We start from the raw sequence: 7,080 nt of genomic DNA on the forward strand, positions 1-7,080 counted from the left end.
CAGATATATTTTTCTTATTTTTTTTTTTATTTTTGGAATTTGCCTCTCTAAAAGCTGAATAATAAATGTTCCTTTACACTAACATGCTATTTTTGTCTTTTCTCAGGTATTATGCAGGGATTTGGGGAAAGCTGTTTTTATATCCTTCATTTCTTGTAAGCCTTTTTTAGAGTTCATTAGGAAGTGGAATTTTGAAAACAGGGTCTCATTCTGTGTTCCATGATAGGCTCCAACTGACAGTAATCTGCCTGCCTCAGCCTCTCTAATGCTGGAATTAGAGGCATAAGTCACAGTGCCTGGCTAAAGCCACCGTTGGGCTTACCCTAAAATAAGGTCATACTACCCTTTATGGACAAGCCCAGGGAAGGCCACTGTGCTGATGGCTGTGAGTTTGAATCCATGAACTGTCACCCAAGGCTTTCTCATCCTTGTTTTACTCTCAGGATTCTGACTGAATAAGATTAAGATTCTGTAAACATATTTGACTGACATTCTGAGAGATAAAATAATTTTAAAAGGTGGGTGGGTGTGATGTAATTTATATTATTTCGACTTTAAACCAAAAAAAAAAAAATGACATTTGGACAGAGATCTAACCTTTTCCTGTTTTCTTCACAGGATCTGGGAGAGACATTGACAAGGTGAGTTTAGACATCAATAAAAGCTAGGGTACCATGAGAGTTATGAAAGAGACCTTGTTCTTTAGGGAATTGAAGTTATACTTGAAAGATAATACTCAATTGTTGTGTGTACATGTATTGGGGCATTTTTGTGTTTATGTTTAGACATGATCTTACTGGAGAGGCCTGGGTCACCAGAAAACTCACTATGTAGACCAGGTTATCCTTGATAACACAAATATCTGCCTTCCTCTAGAGTACTGAGAGTAAAGGCCTGCTCCATCACACCAAGCATGCTTGGCTGTTTTTATATATGAGTTCTGTCCCCGTTTTCCCCAAATTTTCTTTTCTTTCTATGTGTAACTGAAGTATTACATGCTTTGGGGTGTGATGCTGGTTTCTAGTTGTAAACTTATCAACATTGGTGGAGGTCCATGGGCTGTATTTTTCCCAGGTAGTAGATGAAAGAGGCAGGTAGCATTGAGAAATGGGTTGGTAGCAGGAAAGATGAGTCAGAAAGGCCATTTTAAGGAATGTGTCCTGTCTCCTGATCCTGGAGTTTCACCACCCTATCAGGAAACCTGCTGAGCTTAGTAGTTATTTCATTCTTAGTAAATTTATGATTATTACCACAACACTGTGGTTGTACATGTGTGTGTTGGTGGGAGTGTGTGAATGCAGACAAGTGTACGTGCTATGATGCTGTATGGAGCTCAGGGGAGATATTTGGGATGTGAATTTCTCTGTGGGTTTCAGGGATTGAACATGGGTTGTCAGGGTTTTAGGGCGAGTGATGGTACCCTAAACTGTCTTCACAAGCCATGAGTGATTATTTATTTTCTTAAATGCTATCATCACCTGGCAGATCAATTTCTTCTTCCTGCAGGAGTAAGTCAGTGCAGCTGTGCATGCCCCAGCCTGTGAAACCAGCACTCAGTGCCAAGCCCATCACTGGTCTGATCCACAGGTTCAACCACTACCAAGGTGAGTGTTAGTGCTGCAGGAATAACCAGAGCGTGCCCTTAAATCATGGGGTGTCTTTCCTACTCATTAGACTCTTTAACTTGACAGGAGCATATGCCAGAGAATTCCACATTTGTAGTAATATTTATTAACATGGTCACTGTGATAAAAAAAAATCAACACTTCCAATAATGTGATTCAGGCTGAAAATAAATCTGTGGTGCAATTACATGTAGATAATTATAAATTAATTCAGGACATTTTAACTTAAATTCAGAAAGCCCAGTAATGGAGATCATGGCTGAAGAGATGGCTCAGTGGTAAAGAGTGCTGGCTGCTCTTGCAGAGGATCTGGGTCCAGTTCCCAGCACCCACATGGTGTCTAACAACTGTTGTAACTGCAATTCCAGGGAATTCATTGCCCTCTTTGGCCTCTTCAGGAATTGCATGACATGGGTATACTTACATACACGCAGGCCAAACAGTCATATGTACAAAGTAAAAATAAATAAAAATTTAAAACGTCAAAAATATAAACCACATATCCTTCTGCACACTGGAAATCCCGGAGCTGTGGAGGCAGAGGCTGGAGGATTGTTTATGAATTTGACACCAGCATTTTCTATATAGTAAGTACCATGTGAGCCATGACTCACTGGCAAGATCCTATCTCAGAAAACAAAATAAGTAGCATAAAATGAGTAAATGCACAAAGCAATATATTGTGAGAACTAAAAGTAAAACAAGTTGGTAAATAAGTCATTGTCTTATTTCCCTGGTAGAATAAAATCTGCATTAAAACTTCACAAGCAATGATAGCTCTTAGACAGCTAGGTGTTAACAAGAGTCAATCACTTCTAAGTATGCGCCTGTACCTTTTCCTTATTTATCAATATCCTTAATGAGCTAGAAATCATAACACCAATGGGAAAATGATCACCACTGACGTCTTATGTATAACATCTTATGATGGCCAGGAAATGAGATGGACTCGGCTGCAGGGCACCTGTCCTTTAATGCAATATATTCCTGTCAGATTTATTCCAGTACATGTGGACTCTATTTTTGTCAATTAAGTATATTTCCATCTGTCATCTAAGAAACGTATATTTTATTTTAAATGAAATATTTTCTTCTCTCCACAGTGAAAATTTCTTTTGAAACTATAATAATCCATTACAAGATGAGCCTATTTAATTACATGAAGCAACTCAGCTTTAAACATTACCTTCAGGACACATCTGTGAATTCTGATAGAGCCTACTATGTTTCCTGGGGGGCACAGAGCTTCAGCTATGGGAAACATTACTGGGAGCTGGATGCAACTGACTCTTGGGACTGGGCTATAGGGGTCTGTAAAGATTCCCAGTTAAATAGGTGTGGCCCACTGATTGCATTGAAGGATGTGTTCCTTCTTGTATTTGTGGAGGAGGGTGACCATTACAACCTCCTGACTACCTCCCCATCACTCACTCACTATGTAGAGACACCACTGAGCAAGGTTGGGGTGTTCCTTGATTGTAACCTTGGAAGAGTGAGTTTCTTCAATGTAGCCAAGAATTCCCTCATATGGCAGTACCCTGCTGGCTCCTTCAATTTCCCCGTCGACCTTTCTTCTCGGCTGGCTGCACATGATGGGAACAAGCTGTACCCTAAGCCACCTGTAGCTCAGGGAGCCTGTCTCAGTTGAAGTCAAGAAATAATGTAGTGCCTGTTAAGTGGTTCCTACCTTATTGTTATCTATTTTATTGAAATTAAACATTTAATATGGAATGCGGAAGATGGTTGACTCTGATTGTTTTACATCTTTGGTTCACATATTCCACCTGGGACATTTATTTTTGATGCTTAAACATTGTTTCGTAGACTGGTGAGAATTACTAAACTCTGTAACTAGTGATATGGTTCAGTGATGAGCCCTTTTCATGTATGCTCAGGACCCTGGTTTGAATCCCTATTACATAAACCTAGGTTATTTACCAACAGTGACTAAATGAAGAAGTAGCGGACTCTACTCATCCTCAGGAAAAGGAATATTTTCTTTTTACTGAATAAAGGAAAGTTACTCTTTCCTTCATCTTTCACTTTCCTATTTTAAAGCCACTTTTGGGCACATTTAGAGAAAACTGAATTAATTTCTCCCTACATTCATTCCCCTCCATTCACTGCCTCTGCCTTTCCTGGGCCCATGCCCAACCTCCTGCTCATTACAATGTGTGTGTGGAACCATCCCTGCTGAAGGACCTCAGAACCAGCCTTCTTCTGAAGAGACTACAAGTCAGAGTTAGGAAGTGCCTGAGCTCTGATGAGCACGTGTGTGACCCACAAGGAGACAAAGAGGATCTTCTGTCAAGAGGACAGGATCCTGCTCTGTCAGCTCTGCTCTAACTCTGAGGAGCATGAAGGTCACAGACACTGTCCCATTGAAGCATATGCTGGAGGACAGCAATGTCTCAGAGACCACATGAGAGCTGGAGGGTAGGAGACTTAGCACATCACAGGAAAAACACTTACCACAATGATGAAATACTTTTTGTGTAGTAGTCACGTTTTAAAGAACATGCTGTGAATATCCTTCACTCTGATGTTTGCCTTCATGGGGCTTACACCCAGTGGGAGACCCATAAGTTTAGGGATCAAGTCTATGTTATCCTTGCTTAGTAATCACTTTCCTTGAGTAAAAGGTTATATTAAGTTATGTAGTACCATAGTCTGAAATCTTAAATTCATATTTGTCAATGGTAAAATATGTTATGATATTTCCACTCTCCCTAAAGTGATTGCATCTAATGGTCCATGATTCCATGTGTTCATATGGTTCACACCGTGTTTCAATGTAATAGAGATGTTTGAACATCGAGAACATCAAGTCGCTACATTGTGTCATGTGTAAAGCATTCACATTGTGCCATTGTTTAGTTTTGCAAATGATCATAAGGAAAACGGCTTTTCCTAAAGCTTCAGTGGATGCTAGAAAAGAAGTGGAGCTCTTGAGAGTGGTGGGGCAGGGCAGAATTTATAGGAGCAATGCATTCCCTTCATGTCATACCCCTAACATCCACTATACATCGTTAGTGTTCTGTTGCTTTCTGTTGTGATAAAACATCATGACAAAACCCCCACAACTTGAGGAGGAAAGGGTTCATTTCACCTTGCAGGTTAAAGTTAACCCAAGGCAGCAACCTGAAGCAGAAACAGAGGAGCTCTGCCTACCGGTTTGCTCCCCCTGGCTTGCTCAGATACCTTTCTTATACTGCTCTGGCCCAGCTGTCTAAGGATCACAACACCCATAGTGGGTGAGGCCCTTCTATGTCAATCAGCAATCAAGAAAATACCCCACAGGCCAGTCTGATGGAGGAAATTCCTCAGCTACAGTCCCTTCTCTCAGGTGAGTGTAGTTTGTGTCGAGTTGACAAACAAGTAACCAGCACAATCAGATTAATCTTTCTTTCCTCCACTGGGCTCCTCTTCCTGGAGAGCTCTTCTCAGATAGGTGATCAGTGGCTCTCAGATTGTCACAGAAAATTCTGTCTGATACTCACATAGCTCTGGCTTAAAAGTAGCTGTATATTCATGTTGGAAAACTGAAACTCAAACCCTGTATCCGAAAGCTAAAGGAACAGAGGAGCAAGGTAAAAAATGATATTGAGTCAAAAATGTAAGGGATATGAGTGACTGGAAATAATATTGAGATTACAGAGATTTGTGTGCAGATGACAGATGCTATGGACTAAATGCCCCAAGAGTCATATGTTGAGATCTTAGTGCCCAAGGTGATGGTATTAGGAGATGGAGATTTGTAAGATCAACTATGATGGTGGACCCCACAGGAACACGACTGGTATTGTAATAAAAGATATGAGAGACACTGTATAGCCTATAAAGATATAAGAGACTTGCCCACAGAGAAGCAGGTTTTTTTTTTTTTTTTGAGACAGGGTCTCCCTGTAGCCCTAGCTGTCCTGGAACTCCCTATGTAGACCAGGCTGGCCTCAAACTCTCAAATATCCACCTACCTCTGCCTCCCAAGTGCTGGGATTAAAGGCATGGGCCAACCATGCCAGCTAGGAGGAGGTACTTTTAAAGATTTAGTTAGGGTGTGTGTGTGTGTGTGTGTGTGTGTGTGTGTGTGTCCTGGTGAGTTTTTATTATTGTGTGTGTGTGTGTGTGTGTGCGTGTGAATATATACCACATGTATTAAGAATCCCATAGAGGCCAAAATAGGGCAGATGATCCCCTGGAGCTAGAGTCACAAGTGGTTTAACCCACTAGAAGAGGTTACTAGAAACTGAACTCTGGTCACCTGGAAGCACAGCAAGAGCTTCTTCTCCAGTGAGCCATCCCTCCACTCCCCTGAATTATGTTTGTACACATGCCAGATTCCTCCACATACTGATTTGGAAACTCTAACTTCGAAATCTGTGAGAACTATTTTTTTCTAGGATTGAACCTGATGCTCCCTCATACATGCTAAGCAAGTACTTTACGTCAGAGCTACACCTCAGGCCTAAGAAATGTTGTTCATTAAGACACGCAGTTGTCAGTGCCCTAACAGCTCTACCTGTGTAAGAGCCCAGGTCAAAACCATAGGAAGGGTTAGCAGATGACTGCTGTGAAACCAATACTATTTGAATTTACTTTCTCTGAGTTGTGGAATTCTGCCTTGACTGTGCTCATTTGCCAATTCTGAATACTTTAATCCCTCCATTTAATATTTCAGTTTCACAGATGTCTCATGGTATGTGTCTTTGTAAAAATATATTCCATTACTCAGGTGTCATCACCCCCTATCCCTGTAAATGTGGGATTGCATTAGGGGAATTCCTGGGATTGTTTGCAGAGGAGGGCAATAGAAACAGCTGGCTGTCCAATATGTCCAAAACTGCCAAAAATCTGTTTCTATTACTTTTTATAATGCTTAATTTCTGTTTGGCAGCACAATTTGGAAGCTGTGAAAGACATCCTCATTTCCATCTCAGTCAAGCAGAAGGATATGATCCAGGACCTTACTTCAAACAAGCAGCTATCCCAATGTGACAGCGTTGGGATTGCTGTTGCAGTTGCTACTTTACAGCTCACACACCTCTGGATGTCTGAGGCTTTGTGGTCACCAATAACCCTGTGATCTTGAGGGGAAAAATGTCAATTGCACTTCCACCACTTTCTATGACTCCATGGTGGCACACACCTTTTGTCTCAGTACTTGAGAGGTAGAGGCAGGCAGAGCTCTATGAGATGGAGACTGGTCTACATAGTGAGTTCCAGGCCAGCTGAAGCTGAGGCTACAGGGAGACCCTGTCTTTAAAAAAGGGATGGGTGGGCTGGAGAGATGGCCCAGCACTTAAGAGCAGAGGACCTGAGTTCGCTTCCCAGCACCCACCTCAGGTGGCTCAGAACTTTAACTCCAGCTGTAGGGCGATCTGGTGCCCTTTGCTGTATTCCACTGGTACCTGAACTCACATAGGTGTATACCCACCCATACATTATATACATGCAT

The 7,080-nt window shown here is 41.6% G+C and overlaps 1 pseudogene; it reads left to right on the forward strand.

Annotated features, from left to right (window-relative positions):
- Positions 1–3,218, forward strand: part of LOC103732161 — a 7,898-nt pseudogene extending 4,680 nt beyond the window's left edge.
- The last annotated feature ends 3,862 nt before the right edge of the window (positions 3,219–7,080 follow it).

This window comes from Nannospalax galili, unplaced genomic scaffold (assembly GCF_000622305.1).
Source record: "Nannospalax galili isolate Female #2095 unplaced genomic scaffold, S.galili_v1.0 scaffold195, whole genome shotgun sequence".
Taxonomy (NCBI): domain Eukaryota; kingdom Metazoa; phylum Chordata; class Mammalia; order Rodentia; family Spalacidae; genus Nannospalax; species Nannospalax galili.